Genomic DNA, 14,984 nt, shown 5'->3' on the forward strand with positions numbered 1-14,984 from the left:
TTTGCTCAAGAGCAGAGATGAAATAGAAGAATGGATCAATGAAGTAAATCACTTAATGAAGTTATCTAAGCTGAAGAGAAATTAATGGAGCCTCAGATACCTCTGTGACAATATGAAATATACCAACTTATCTGTAAAGGGGGTCCCAAAATAAGAAGAGAGGAAAGAGTGGAACAAACATTTATGAAATAATAATTGAAAACTTCCCAAATTGGATTTTAGTGATGAATTTATGGATCCAAGAGGCCAAACTAATCCCAAGTAGAATAAACACAAAGAGAGTCATATCTCAACACAACATATTCAGTGACAAAATTCAAAGACAAAGACCATCTTGTAAGCAATAAGGGAAAAATTGCTCATCATATACAAGGGCATAATAATCTAATTAATGTCTAACATAAAAATGAAGGTCATAAAGTATAATGACATAACACAAAAGTGCTAAAAGAAGAAATAAGTATAAACCAAGAATAATCTATCCAGCAATACTATCCTTTCAATATGAAGACAAAAATGAAGATTTTCCCAGATAAGCAAAAACAGAGAATTTATTGCTAGCACACCTTTCCTGCAAGGAATTCAGAGGAAAGTTCTTAGGACTGAAAGACAATGATACTTGATGTTAATTGAACATATAGGAAGAAATGAAGAGTGCCAGAAATGGTAAATGTGTGTATAAAGTGTAAAGAAGAGTAGAGAAAATTAAACTATATTGAAGCAAACTTGCTACATTTTCCTGGAGTTAAGATAGTATTAACTTGAACTAGATTATGATAAATTAAAGAAATATAATACTACCATTAGAGTGACCACAAAGAGCATAACTGAAAAAAGTATAGCTGAAAAATATTGGTACACAAAAATTATTTGTTTAATATAAAATCCACTATAGGTGGAATAGAGAAACAAAAGAAGACAAAAGATGTAAAGATAAAATAGAAAAGTGGTAGATATAAATACAAATATATCAATAATTGCATTAGATATAACTAGATGAAAAACTCTACTTAAAAGGCAGAGGATATCAGATTGGATTTAAAGAGTAAGATTCAACTCTATGACACAAGAGAGCCACCTTAGATTTAAAAACACAAGATGTAAAGAATATATCATGCAAACTATAACCAAAGAGAACTAGAGTGGCTATGAATAATATCAGAGAAATTAAGCTTGTGTGGGAAATTTCATAATTATACAAGGGTGAATATATTAGGAAAATATTACAATTATAAACACCTTACAACAGAGCTCCAAAATACCTAAAAGTGGCAGAACTGGAAGGAGTAACAGACAATTTTTAAAAAAATATTGATTTTAATTGGAGGATAATTACTTTATTGTGGGTTTTGCCATTCATCGACATGAATCATCCATGAGTGCACATGTGTCCCCCATCCTGAACTGCCCCTCTTACCTCCTTCCCCACCCTGTCCTTCTGGGATGTCCCAGAGCACTGGCGTTTGAATGCCCTGCTTCATGCATCAAACTTGTACTGGCCATCTGTTTTACATATGATTACATTCATATTTCAATGTTCTTCTCTTATATCATTCCACCCTTGCCTTCTCCCACATAGTCCAAAAGTCTGTTCTTTGTATCTGTGCCTCTTTTGCTGCCTTGCATTTAGGATTGTTCTAAATTCCATCTTTTTATTCACAGATTCAGCAAACATTTGGTGAATATTTCTTATTAAGGGGTTCTAAATCAAATGGGGAAAGGGAGTTATGAAGTAATAATTATAATATAATAAATGTGTTCTGAAGTTTTCTGAACTTAGAATCTGACAACTAAACAAATAAGTCTTCACCAAAGGGGATTAAACACCTACTATTTGTTTGCCCCCTCCATAGATTAACTCAGTGGATTTTCAGAATCTTTTGTTCACCTTACAGGTGTGCCTGGGTTCCACAACCAGTAAGTGACAGAGGCATCACTTCATCCAATTCTTCTGACTTTAAACTCTTCTGCTCTCTCAAGTGTTGGATACCTGCCACAGGTAACTGTCTCCTAGAGCTTAGCTCTGCTCATATATAAGATTGGTGAACAGTTTGATTTAAAAATGTTGTTCTGATTATAACTAATACCCCGGGGGCCTTCAGAGGAAAACAAGCCTATGTTTATTGGCCTCACATGACTCTTTTAGCCTTAGAAGCTAGCTTCTGTTCTAAGGAAGCCTGGTTTTCCCATCTTGCACCTGTGGGGCTCAGCCCCACACAGCCAGGTTCCAGCAGCTGGCCCTAAAGGGAGGTGCAAACATAGGCTCCAACTTGCAGCTTACCCATGCTCTGGACATTGGCTTTGCATCAGCTCTGCCTGCAGGGCTTTGTTTAATTATTGCAAACCTGCTGACTTTTTTTTTTTTTTAAAGTACTGGATACTTAAAGTTCAGTAAAGAATCTGGAAGAAGGAGTAAAACTTTAATCCATCACTGCCCATGTCAGTACAAAAGCAGTTGATAATTTCCAAGCCAAGATTGTGCTAGCGCTGGTCTTCAGTGGAGTCTGGAGCCCAGGGGTCCTAGGAGCTCTGAGGGACTGCAGAGCTACCTGTTGCTTTAGCAAGCATTCAGACATCAAAGTGTAAGGCAGGGGGCTACCAGTGGTGGGGTGAGAGACACAGGCCCCAAGAGTCAGTCTAAGGGGCCCTGCAAAAATGCTAACTTTGCAAAGTGTGGCAGAGAGATAGCACACAAACCCAGTACCTTGCCCTTTAAAACCATGTGCCTTTCTTACTGTGCCACCAAGTACCTCTGGAGGGAGATGCCAGTGGGAAGGCACAGTTGCCCATGCTGTTCCTGGCAGTTTGCCTTCGGGGTTCATGTAACCCTTTTGAGCATATTCACCCCCAATTTCACTTCTTATAAAAGCTCCCAGTGAATGATGGGTGAGCATGTCTCAGGTTGGAAGAGAGAAGCTCACACTGTTCCAGAAGAGCAGAAGTATATGTAGAGATCAGGAGCATGAACTTGAAAATCAGAATAAGCACTTTCCCAATTTCACCTGAGTCACTTATTATCTGCCCAAGCTTGGGCAAGGAACTTAAGTTTCTCAAGCTCCAGTGATTTATGGCGCATGTGTGTGCTCACTCGTGTCTGACTCTTTGCGACCCCATGGGCAGTAGCCCATCAGGCTCCTCTTTCCATGGGATTTTCCAGGCAAGAATACTGGCGATGGGGCTAAAACTACCTACCTAGCAGTTTGTTGTAAAGAATTAATGAGATAACATTTAAAAGGCATAAAATACAGTGCAAGCGCTTGTTGAATCATGGCTGTTATATGAGTAAAGGACTCAGCCTTACCCTAAGAATAGACTCAAGGGATTCCTCTATCTTCAGTGGACCCCAGACTAAGCATCCATACATATTAGATCTTCTACATGAACCCACACCTTCTTTCTCTTCTTGGGTTTGGATGCGTCTTAATGATCCTAAACTACTCAGATTAAGCATTTTTCTTTGCCTGGAATTTTCCCTGAACCCTACCAGGCAATAAACTCCAGGAAGGCATGGACTATATTTTTCTTTTTGCATTCTAGCATCACTTATAGTGTGTGATGTAGGAAGGTTTAATATGAGCAGAACTGAATTCAGGGTACAAGTTTGTCCCTTTCTAAGTCAGGATCAGGTGCCTGCTGGAGGAGGTAGATTCAATAGCATCATCTGTGCCTTTAACAGAGTAGGATCCAAAGGAAAGCAAACACTTATTCCTTCAAGCTTTGTCTGAGCTGAGAATACCTTTGGGTGCTTTAGGTAGATGTAAGCCATTAAAGGGAGAAGAAAAAATTAAATGAGAGAAAAATAAGAGGAGAAGCAGGAAGAGGAAGTGTAGACTTGTAATGGGCCCATTCTAGATCTTTGCTGATTAACCAAAAAGTCACTGCTTGATTGTATATGAAAATGGAAGAAGAGAAAGTAAAGAAGAGTATTAGGGAAAGGACAAACAAGCAGTGCCTCTTAGGCTCAGGTCTGTCTCTGTGAAAAGACTTGGCTCTGTGCCATGCAGTAAACAAGCTCCAGTGAGGCTTTGACAATGGGAGGAACAGAGTATGTGGGCTATGGGGCTCCAGCTCTGGAGTCAGATTTTCTGACTGGGCTCCCAGTTCCAGCAAATGGCCACTCAGGTGTTATTTTAAAAGCCGGTTTTCTGAGTCATACAATGTGGATAATAATACTTTCTTTTTGTTGTAGGGATTAAATGAGATGATGAGTGTAAAAGAAGTTGTGAGACTTCTTGGTACATAATAAGTGCTCAGTAAATTATATCAATTATGTAAATGTTGATTTTTTTTTTCCTGAATGTCCCAGGCCTGACAGAGAGTTTGGGAAAGTGGGATGAAGGGGAATCTTTGGATATAGGGTAATAGGGCCTAAAACAGATCTTCTCCTCTCCCAGGTTATGTTCATTGAGATACTCAAAACATTTTTTACTATGGATGTAAGGAAATTAGTCATATGGAGAGACAGAAATAGAAATGGCAGTGGCAAGAATGGTCATGGAGTCAGAACACCTGTGTTTTCATCTAAATCCCACCACTGCTCAGTTTTGTGACCTTGGAAAGTTCCATAAGCTATCTGGGCCTCAGCCCACTCATCTGAAAGAAAAGAATTGGTCTATAAGGCCTTTTTTTCTATAGCAGTCATTGACTCTCATATCCAGCCAAACTGAGCTGAAGCATTTTTTCCCTTCTTTTCTACATTTGCTTGTTACCCTATCCACTTGGCTGGGGGCTACAAATTGATTAATAGACAAAGCAAACCTCACCAGACAGGCTCTTTGTAAAGGGACCTGATGGCTGAATAAGTACAAGTTATATGTAACATTATATGTTTAAGTACTTAAGTCTAAGAACCCAAAGATTTCTGGGGCAGAGGTAGCTGAGAGGTGGGAGTGGGCATGAGAAATACAGAGCTTCCTTAGAATGCAGAGCTTGATCAGGCAGGGGTGTGAACTGGCTCCCTTCTAAAATACAAGCAGTGAGTGAGTAAGAGAGGGGTTTCCATCTCAGGGAAGAGAGAACCAAGAGCAAACCACAATATTGATTATACCTACCAAAGGATTGTCTGATGGAGGACAAGAGTGAGCTGTCTGATGAAGGAGGACTTAGCCTCCCATGGTACTCCAGGGGAGAATGACGGCCAACAGGGCAGATTGCAGACTTCAGGGTAATGTAAGAAAACCCATCCATTTCATTAAAAGCAGGATTTGGAAAACTTCTCAGTAAAGGGACAGACAGTATTAATAGATATTCTAGGCTTTATGGGCCATACAGTCTTTGTCTTAGTTACTCAGCTCTGCAACTGTAGTGTTAAAGCAGCCATAGACAACACATAGTAAGCATGACTGTATGACAATAACATACTATTTACAAAAGCAGATGGCGGGTCAGATTGGGCCCATGGGCCATAGTTTGCTGACCCTGTCATTAGAGGAACCCTCCCCCTACAACCTCTCAGGGAGGCCAGTGCTCCAGTAGAGACTGAAAGACTGCCTTAATAGTGCCAAGGTGTGTATCCTGATTAGCTGGCCCGCAGGGTCCCTTTTAACAACAAATCCTGTGCTTCTTAGAGGGCGGACATAAGGTGAGACCATGGGGTCCCGAGTGTCTGAGAGGAGGCAGAAGATCTTGGAAGGAGAAGCTGGGGCTCAGAAGGCAAACCACAATTAACCTGGAGGTGTTGCAGTTTAGGTTTTGACACTTCAGTTTTGATTTTTTTCCTCCTTGAAAGAACATTGGAAAGAATTTTATGTTCTTACGATTTGGACAGATTTGAAGGGTATCTTGTAGAAATGTTCAATTACTAATATTGCAGATGTGAAAACAAATTCCTCTTTCTGTCTTCTGATGTTTTGGTTCTTCCCTCACTCCATTTGCCCAACACACACACTAGTTGTATTCACATTTTCATGCAGACCAATTGGGTATAGAACAGGCATCTAAGAACCCAAAAGGAGCACAGCCTGAGCAGAAAGCTGTGCTTCTATTTTACTCCATGGCCTCCTTTTCATATTTTGCTCCTCCAGAATACCATGCCCTTCACTGATTTCCTTCATAATCTGTTTGATCTTCCTTAAAAAATATATCATTCCTTGGAAGCAGAAGGAAGGTTTTGGGGTTGCTGCAGGGACTATTAAGGGTACGTACACCAGGCTGCTATTACCTGATTCCAGGCCACCAGGCTCTACTACATGTGGAATGTTAAGATACAGCAGCTCACTGTGGACCCTGTAACAAGCCACTGATAATCCTAGTCTTTGTAAAGCCCTGCTCAGGTGGAGCCACACAAGATTCTAGCACTTTACATGGCTGTCCCTCCAATCAGGAGTCAGCCAGGCATCCTTACAGAGTTGCACTGAATTATCTTTCAGTCTTGTGGCATGGCTGACTGCACATTTCTAACATCTGGCCTGCTGGACACTGGCATTTCTGTTATTTTAGCATCTGCAGTGTTTCAGAGTAGAAATATGTGGAAATTGGGGGCCATGCCATTTGGCTGCAAATTCTGGCTCCATCACTTAGTAAATACGAGCCTTGGGCAAGGGAGCCTTGTGAGACTTTAGGTTCCTGCATGCATGCTCAACTGCTAAGTTGTGTCCAACTCTTTGTGGCCCCATGGACTGTAGCCAAGACTCCTCTGACCGTGGGAGTTTCCCAGGCAGGAATACTGGAATGTGTTGCCATTTCTTCTTCCAGGGGATCTTCCTGACCCAAGGATTGAGCCCGTGTCTCCTATATTGGCAGGTGAATTCTTTACCACTGAGCCACCTGGGAAGCCATTTTGGTTAACCATTTGGGAAATACAAATTTAAAAGTGAAATGAAACAAACTGTGCCAGGTACTGTGGATTCTTTTTATTTGTGGTAGTTATGTTCTGTAAAGTCACAGCAAACTCTGAATTAGTGAATACTGAACTAGTACTCCTAGGGGAAATGCAGAATTAGGTTCCTGTGAGGCTCTGGCCACAATAGTTTAATTAATATATCAATACATAACCTTGTTTCATTTGTTTTTCTATTTCAAAACATTTAATATATATTGTTGATGCATTAACATTAAACTCATAACAGTAGCACTGTAACTCATGCCAGAGTGCAGCCTGTCTAACACATTTATTTTCTCTGCCTTCTTGCTGTGCAGCACTGCAGCAGCACACTTGGGGACTGTTTTAAACAGTGAAATCACTAATACAGAGCACAAAACATGAAAAAGGTTACTCTAAATAGATGGTAGAAAGGGCATTGGTTTATAGTATGAGAGCTGAAACCAAAAGAACATCTTCTTGTTTCACCTCATCTGGAAATGTACATAAAAATATCTGCTGCTCTGCAGGTCTGTGAGTGACAGAGAAAGTACTGCAAGTATTGTTTTGGGTGTTACAAATAAATTTTAAAAAATAGGACAGTTTGCAAATATCAAATGTATAATGATGACTGACTGTACTTGAGATTTATCTTGAGGATCTATTATGATAACATCCAAAGGACCCCATCTAGTGTGCAAAGCCCTCCACGTTCTATCTTCTGTCTGCTCTTCCAGTCCTTTCTGTGGATGCCATCTGACACACACCCCAGTTTCCAGTCATCCTTGCTGTTCTCTAGTCATGGAAGGCTATTTCTTGCTTCTCTGCCATTGCACACACTATTTTCTGTCTAAAATACCCTCTTTGTCTCCACAGAGGTAAACCATTATTCTACTCAAGGGAGGTTGATAGGTAGGAAATGTGGTCTTTACACCCTTCACACACTTCTGTATATTTGCCTCAGAATAAAAGCATTTAACTTTTTAGATATATTTTTAAAGGCATATGTAAATCATGGGACAAACACATGAAAGTTTCCTTTCATTAAGGACCAGTTTCTTCTAATTCTCCTAATCATCAGCTGTCACAGAACCTCAGTCTGGTGCATGCGCTCAGTATCAGGGGTTGGGAGGAAATTCCTGCTTCATTTTTCCTGGCTTTTATACTCAAGACTTGGGGAACTCTTACTCTCAGCCTGTGGTTTCTACCCTTGACCTGAGCTTTTATCACTTGAGACCTTTTAAAATGGTAAGGTTTGAACAGGCATAATCAAAATAGCATCAGAAGTCAAAGTCAGTCCTTTTATATCTCAAAATGATAGTCCAGCCCTCAGTCTTAGTCACTCCAGGTCAGAGCTGGACTTCCAACAGTGTTTTGGAATCTGTAACACAGTGAGTCCCATGAGTCTGGATCCCAGGTAATTGCCTCTAAACAGCTTGGCTAGATGTCCCTGCCAGCTGGGTTTGGGCTCCCATCTGTTCTCCCTACTCTTTGGATAGGTCTGCCCCATTCTTGCCTTGTTTCATGCCTGCCTCTATCTGTTCCTGGGGCTTGTTTTGTGTTTGTTTCATCTTCAGTATAGCCAGCTATTTTCCAGCTGCTCCTGGCTTCTCCCACGTGCACAGGCTTCCTTTCTACCACCCTTCCTGCCAAGACTCTGACCATGCCCTCTGACTGCAAGAAGAGGTTGCACCGGGTAGTGAAAGAACACTGGATTGAGAGTTAAACAGACATGGGGTCTGGCCCTGTTCCAACCTCTTATTATCTCGGTATTGTGCAAATCCTTTATTTTCCTTTGCCCCAGTTTCCCTATCTATAAAATGAAAAGATTGACCAGATTGCTGAGGGCTTTTCCAGCATTCACATTCTATGATGCTGTGAGGTTTTTGGAAGAGAGACGGGTAAGATGGACCTGATTTGTCCACAGGTGGCAAAACTACCTTTGACTAGCTCCAGGGATAATGAAAAATATGCTCCATGACTGGTTGAAAAGGTCCATCCTCCTTTTCCACATTTCCTAGGCTTGATGGTGACAGTACCAGTGTGAATGCTGTTGACAAAAATAAAAATTGGGCAAAAGCAATAACAATATGGAGAGTACATTATTTCATTTTCAGAGTAACCTCACATTCATTCATTGTCTTTTGAAAGAGAAAAGCCTCTCAGGGTGTCAGTAAAAGCCTTACTTATCACTTTTCTAGTGCTGTTTGGTGGTTTAGAGGTTGGCTCAAAAGGAAACTCAAGCAGCCAAATTCTCACGAATCAAAGCAAGAAAATGTTCACTAATTGGGAGCATTTATAATTTAAAATAAATGCGGCATGTTGATAATGATGAGGATGGTGGTGGTGGTGGTGGTGGTGATAACAGTATTCAGCATATACAGAGCTTACAGTATCTAGCACATACATTGTATGCTAGGTCCTGTGCTAAGTCTATATACATAGGAACGCATGTAACCCTCAGTCATATTGTATTTTCCAAGGTCACACTAATATTGTATAAACAAAAAATCCAGATCTTCTTAGGGGACAACACTATGTGAGTAATAACAGTATTTTACATTTACTCTCAGTTCATAAGCCATTGCAAATAGATTATACCATTTCTGATTTGACTTTTGTAACAACTCTAAGACGTGGAGAGGGTAGATGTATCTTATGTTATGGATAAGCTTGTAAGCTGAGATTCGCAAAGGTAAAGTGACAGGCCAACAATCTCCTCAGAAAGAAATGATGAAATCACTTCAGGGGACTGCATTGGTGATTCAACAGGGACAATTCCATCATTGTGATTTGCACAACAGCAAAGAAAATAAAGTGTTCACTGTTATGTGGCAAAAGCAGTTGCTTAATTGCATGTCCTTTGGCTATGTTGAAACCTGATTTGAAAATATCTGAGACTGTGAAAAGTTCTTAAAATTCTTTTAAAGGAAAGCAGAAAAAGAAAGCAGTTCCAGGGACTTCCCTGGGGGACCAGTGGCTAAGACTCCATGCTCCCAACGCCAGGGGCCCAGGTTCAATCCCTAGTCAGGGAACTTGATCCCACCTGTCTTAAGTAAGAGTCCACATGCTGCAACTAAAGATCTCACATTCTGCAACTAAAGATTCCACATGCCACAACAAAGATGGAAGATCCTGTGTGTTGCAAGTAAGACCTGATGCAGCCAAATAAAGAAAGAAATAAAAATATTTAAAAAGAAAAAAAGAAAGCAGTTCCCATCTCTTCCATGACCTTGGGCTTGTTGGTGGTGGTTGTTGTTGTTTTTTCCTTGGTGGGACTCTGGCCCTGCCTGCCCAAATCCCTTGGGTCAGCAGAGCGAGGTTTATAGTATGATTGCAGATACTACTGCTCTCTACCCCTTAGTGATTGCTGCTTTTTCTACTGAGTTTTTCTTTGAAATCACTGACCTTGGAATTTTTAGGCCTGCTTAGTCTTTAGTCTGTCTTGCCTTGGCTGCAGCCAACCCTTAACCTAGGTGCTATGCAGAGTGGGGTGATGGGCAGTGGAATGAAGTCGAGGCTGGGGTTCTTCTCACCACACTGCTTTCATTACCCCAGAGGTCAGCCAGAGGGCTGAGGCAAGAATAAAGGATGATCTCAGTGTGCTTGCTTCCAGTTTCTACATTCAGGAACTTTGTGAACTCATTCTTTTCATCTCTCTTCACATTTCTGCTTTGTCTCAGCTTGCTACCATGTGCTTTTCTGAGTGACTTTCTTATTATTTCATCTTCTAGGTCATTCAAAAGGATGTTAATCATTTAGAAGGATGGGAGCTTTACCTACCTGGAGAATGCTTTTTCCTGAACTCATTGAAAGTCTCTTTGATTCGCCAAAGAAGCAAGAAAATAAAATCTAGACTAAGTGGGAAAATATTCTGTGTGAATAACATATTTATAAGCTCTGGGTGTTATATCAAAATCTCCACATCGTGGAGAAGCCTGCTGCCTGCTCCCATTGGCAGAGCATGTGGTTACCTATATGGTGTGTTTTAAAGTTTGCTAGAAAAAGCTTCCTGCCTCTAAATATGTTGCCTTGGACACTGCCATTATAAATACATGATTTAATATTAAATAATTTTGCCCTTTGTGTTCTCGGGATGGGGTGAGAACCTTTTTTAAAAATCAGAATACTCCTAAGGTGATTTCAGCTTGAATTGTGTTTGGGTAATAGAGTCTGGATTGAGTTTACCAGGTGTAGCAGATCCCACTGGTACCACATTCATGTCAGTCTGTGCGCTTCTCACTGCTACTGAAAATACCCCCAATCTTGATCCCAGAGCTTTTTCAGGCTGTGGGAGTATGTTTGGCCTGTATGTAGGGCAGGCCAGTGTGCTGGAGAATTAATGCCCTACAGGGCTTAATTCTCCCCCTGCCCCCAAGAGGATGGGACTGCCTGGGTGCATACTCTTAACTCCCTACCCTCTTGGCGGGATCTTTCTGATGTGCTCTGCACGGTGTCCTGGACTTCCCCAGTGGGACTAAGATTCAGTTCCCCACTGAATAGATGGCATACCATTTTTGGCTTCCTTCTCTTCCCTGTGTCGCTTCCCATCCCCCTATTGGTGTTTCGTGGGATTACTTCCTAAATAAACAACAGGTCAGTTCTTGTCTCAGGGCTGCTTCTGGGGAAACCCAAACCTAGACACCAAGAAACGGCAGAAAGGCACAGTCCACAAGGGATGAAGGATCCAGGCTGCTTCTTCCAGTTCCATCATCATGACTGTGGTTTTCCATGTCATGGTGGCAAGAGAGCTGCTGCCCCTTCAGGCATTAGCTCCGTGTTTCAGGCAGGAAAAAGGAGAGGGAAAGCCAAGACAGAAATGAAGACCTTCTCTATCAGAGGTTTTGCCATTTTAAACAGGAATGGATACCTTCTCCAGAATGTTCTGTTTGCACTATTTTTGTCCAAATTGTGTCATCCCCTCCAACTCCCCACTACAATGAATACCGGGGAACTAAACAGTTAGCTGAGCATATGAGCCTACCAAACAAAACTGGGATTTTCAATGTAAAATAAAAGGAGAAGATGTTGGGTAGGCAAGGAGCAGTATTTGTCACAGAACTTAATGCCGTATAGTGTGTCATTAGCATCTGACTGTGGCATGGATTTTTAGATCCCACAGCTCAAAATATCTGATTAGCAGCATTGGAATCACTTAGGAGCTTTTTAGAAATGCAGGATCTGAGGCCAATCCTGGACCTACTGTATCAGAATCTGCTTTTTAACAAGACTTCTCCCACCAACCAGATAATTTGTATGCACAATCAAGTTTGAGAAGCCTTGTCTTAAATCACTTTCCTTGGTGTTGAGGTGAACAGGGGCATCCCTGGCTGTGGGTGGCCTTTCCTTGGCCTTGCCAAGTGCCTTCTCAGTGGTAAATTTCTGCGGAATGATTGACTAAGTCATGCCAACCCAGGGTTGGGGGAGAAGCCTCCTCCCTCATCCCTCCCCCTCACCCCTCTCCCCAGGCACTTTGCATCTTTTCTGTATCATAGTCAGTTTTGAACTTCTCTCATTGTTCTCTTTGACCAAAACTATCTAGGATCTTATCTCATTCATCTTGGTGTCATTCCCACTCCATTCTCTCCCAACACCCAGCTGAGGCCTTTGCTAGGTTAAATTGAGCTGAGTGAAACCTTCTTTATCTAGTTCCACCTTTGTTTTTTCTCATTGCTTTGACTATTCATTTACATGTTCCTTTTCTTAAAATAAAGCAATTCCCACGACTAACAAGGTAGTATTTTCTTTCTGGATTTTTCTAGCATTGTTTTAAATGACTGTGGTATTACATAAATAGAAATGTGTAGTGCAGAGATTTCAAACATTTTTTGGCAGCAGGATTCTTTCTGCAAACATAGAAACTCAGTGTGTGCTCAGATTCTAGGCAAGCTGGTGGTGCTTTGGTGGGCCTTGACTCCCATCCGTGGGCCTTCCAACTTCCATAGTCCTTAAGTGTTTTTGATCATAGTCCACTTGTATGAGGCAAAAGACTCCATGGCCCACCCAACCCCTCTTTTGATGATGGATAGAAGTTAGAGAGGATAAAAAAGAATTGGAGATGAACAAATTGTGATAAATTTGTTGCTAGTGAGAAATACTTCTTACATATTATTCACATTATAAAAGAAGAAAGTGAGAATATAAAGTCTATATATGCTTAAACAGTACCTTGTAATTTTAAAACAACTCAGTGATTTTATCACACTTCCTTTGACAGAAGTTCAAGTTATTCCAGTGGCACAAATTCACAGGCAGCACATAACGCACTGTGTCCTTATAAAAGCAAATTAGCCCAGGGATGTGGATAATTAATGTTAAACTTTAATTACTGGAAAAATTATAGGCCCCAAATACTGTTAATGCAACCATATATCACTACACACCGTAGGGTTAACAGAATAATTGATAATATTCTAATATTAATGAAGAGCTTTCCAGGTGGCTCAGTGGTAAAGAATATGCATGCAAGGCAGGAGATGTGGGTTTGATCCCCGGGTTGGGAAGATCCACTGGAGAAGGCTCCAGTATTTTTGCTTGGGAAATCCCATGGACAGAGGAGCTGGTGGGCTACAGTATGTGGGGTTGCAAAAGAGACGGACAGGACTTAGTGACTAAAGAACAATAACAATATTAATGGAGCTAAATGAGCAACAATTCATATTTTGAAAAATTAAAAGTAGCAGCTCTTGAAAACCTCACCAGCTCGCAACAGTGTGGTAATCCTGATGCTAGTAGAATCACCTGGGGTATTATTTGCATTCAGTGCAATTCACAGTGGCACTGAGTACCTGGTGATAAGAAAGCCAACTTCCTGAAGATTATTGGAGTACAATTTCCTCTAAGGCATTGCACTCATAGTTAGCTGGAGTTGGGAAATGGGGCCAGGCTTTGCACAGTGTACTCACTTTTTAGTGGATACTGAATTAAACTCCCTTGCAAACTCTAATAATGAGCCATTTTTAGTTTATGAACGCCAACATTTAATAACCTCGATAACTCAGTTTGTTACTAAGTACCCTAGAGTCCCATGTCATGATGAAAGTCTACAGAACAGCTCATCATTCCCTGAAGGAAGGGAGACCTCTTCCATTCATCAGGCTTTGAAACTCACTGCTGTAAAGAAGTGGAGAGACAAGTTGGAAAAATGCTTTGCCTCCCTCACAGGAGCTTCCTTCATTATGTCATGCTGCTGAAAATAAAAGCTAAACTTACCAGATGGGCTCCCTCAATGGGCCAGGCATGCATTCATGTCCCTACAAACTCTCCTTGATGTGGTGTGACTTGCAGGGAAGTAACTGGTATAGCTGCTGGAGGTTTGTTAGTGGAGTCCCCGAAGGCCCTAGGAAGCATGTCAGTGGGACAGCTTCTGAGTGAGGGTTCCTTAATGGGCTGAGCTGCTTTACTCTTTTGCTTAAAGACCAATTTAAAAGCAGTTCAGTAGTGCTGCTGCTTCTCACCACCTTTGACTCTAACCACAGGAGTTACCTATGGGTCTCCTGGGTGTTCAAAGACCACTTTTCAAAGTGGCCCTGACGTGGTGCGTGAGAGCAGTAGACAGTGTGTAGATATGCCTGTCCATCTGCAGGGCTTCTTGTCTTTACCTGTGACCATAACTCAGGTGGGCTGCCGGTGAGACTTGCCCAGCTTCAGCAGGCTTTGGAAAATAGAGGAAGCAGGAAGAGGGCAGACCTAGGTCAGGTATGGATAGCAAGGTGAGTAGTGTTGGGGTCAGGTACACCTGTGCTTAGCAGTGTCTAGGTAGGATCTCTGTAAGGAGTTAGTGCCAGGAAGCACTAGTGGGAGAGAAAGGGCAGTGTCCCAGCTTGTCTTAGTTTGATTTGTCAGGAGCAGAGTCCATCCCAAATTTTCTAAGTGAGATGTTCATTTAAGGCCTGTTGGAAACCATCAGTTTTTAGGGGGCATTCTGATGCCCCACTATTAATGATTCACTTGTCAGTTCCACATACTCTGCTTCCTGGTTGGAGAGGAGAGGTGATTGGCTCCACCCAGCCTGAGGATGGGCCTCTCTGGAGTCAGGTGTTCACTTCTTTTCTAATCAACCATGGTCATGACCTGTGTCCCATAGTAATAAGCAATGCTTACTCTTGGTTGTGGGCCCAATCAGAAGAAGGGGGAAATAGAGGAAGATAGCATCTCTAGTTCACATCCATGGGAGAGAAAACTG

The sequence above is a fragment of the Oryx dammah genome, unplaced genomic scaffold, assembly GCF_014754425.2.
Source record: "Oryx dammah isolate SB20612 unplaced genomic scaffold, SCBI_Odam_1.1 HiC_scaffold_25, whole genome shotgun sequence".
In the NCBI taxonomy this organism is placed as follows: domain Eukaryota; kingdom Metazoa; phylum Chordata; class Mammalia; order Artiodactyla; family Bovidae; genus Oryx; species Oryx dammah.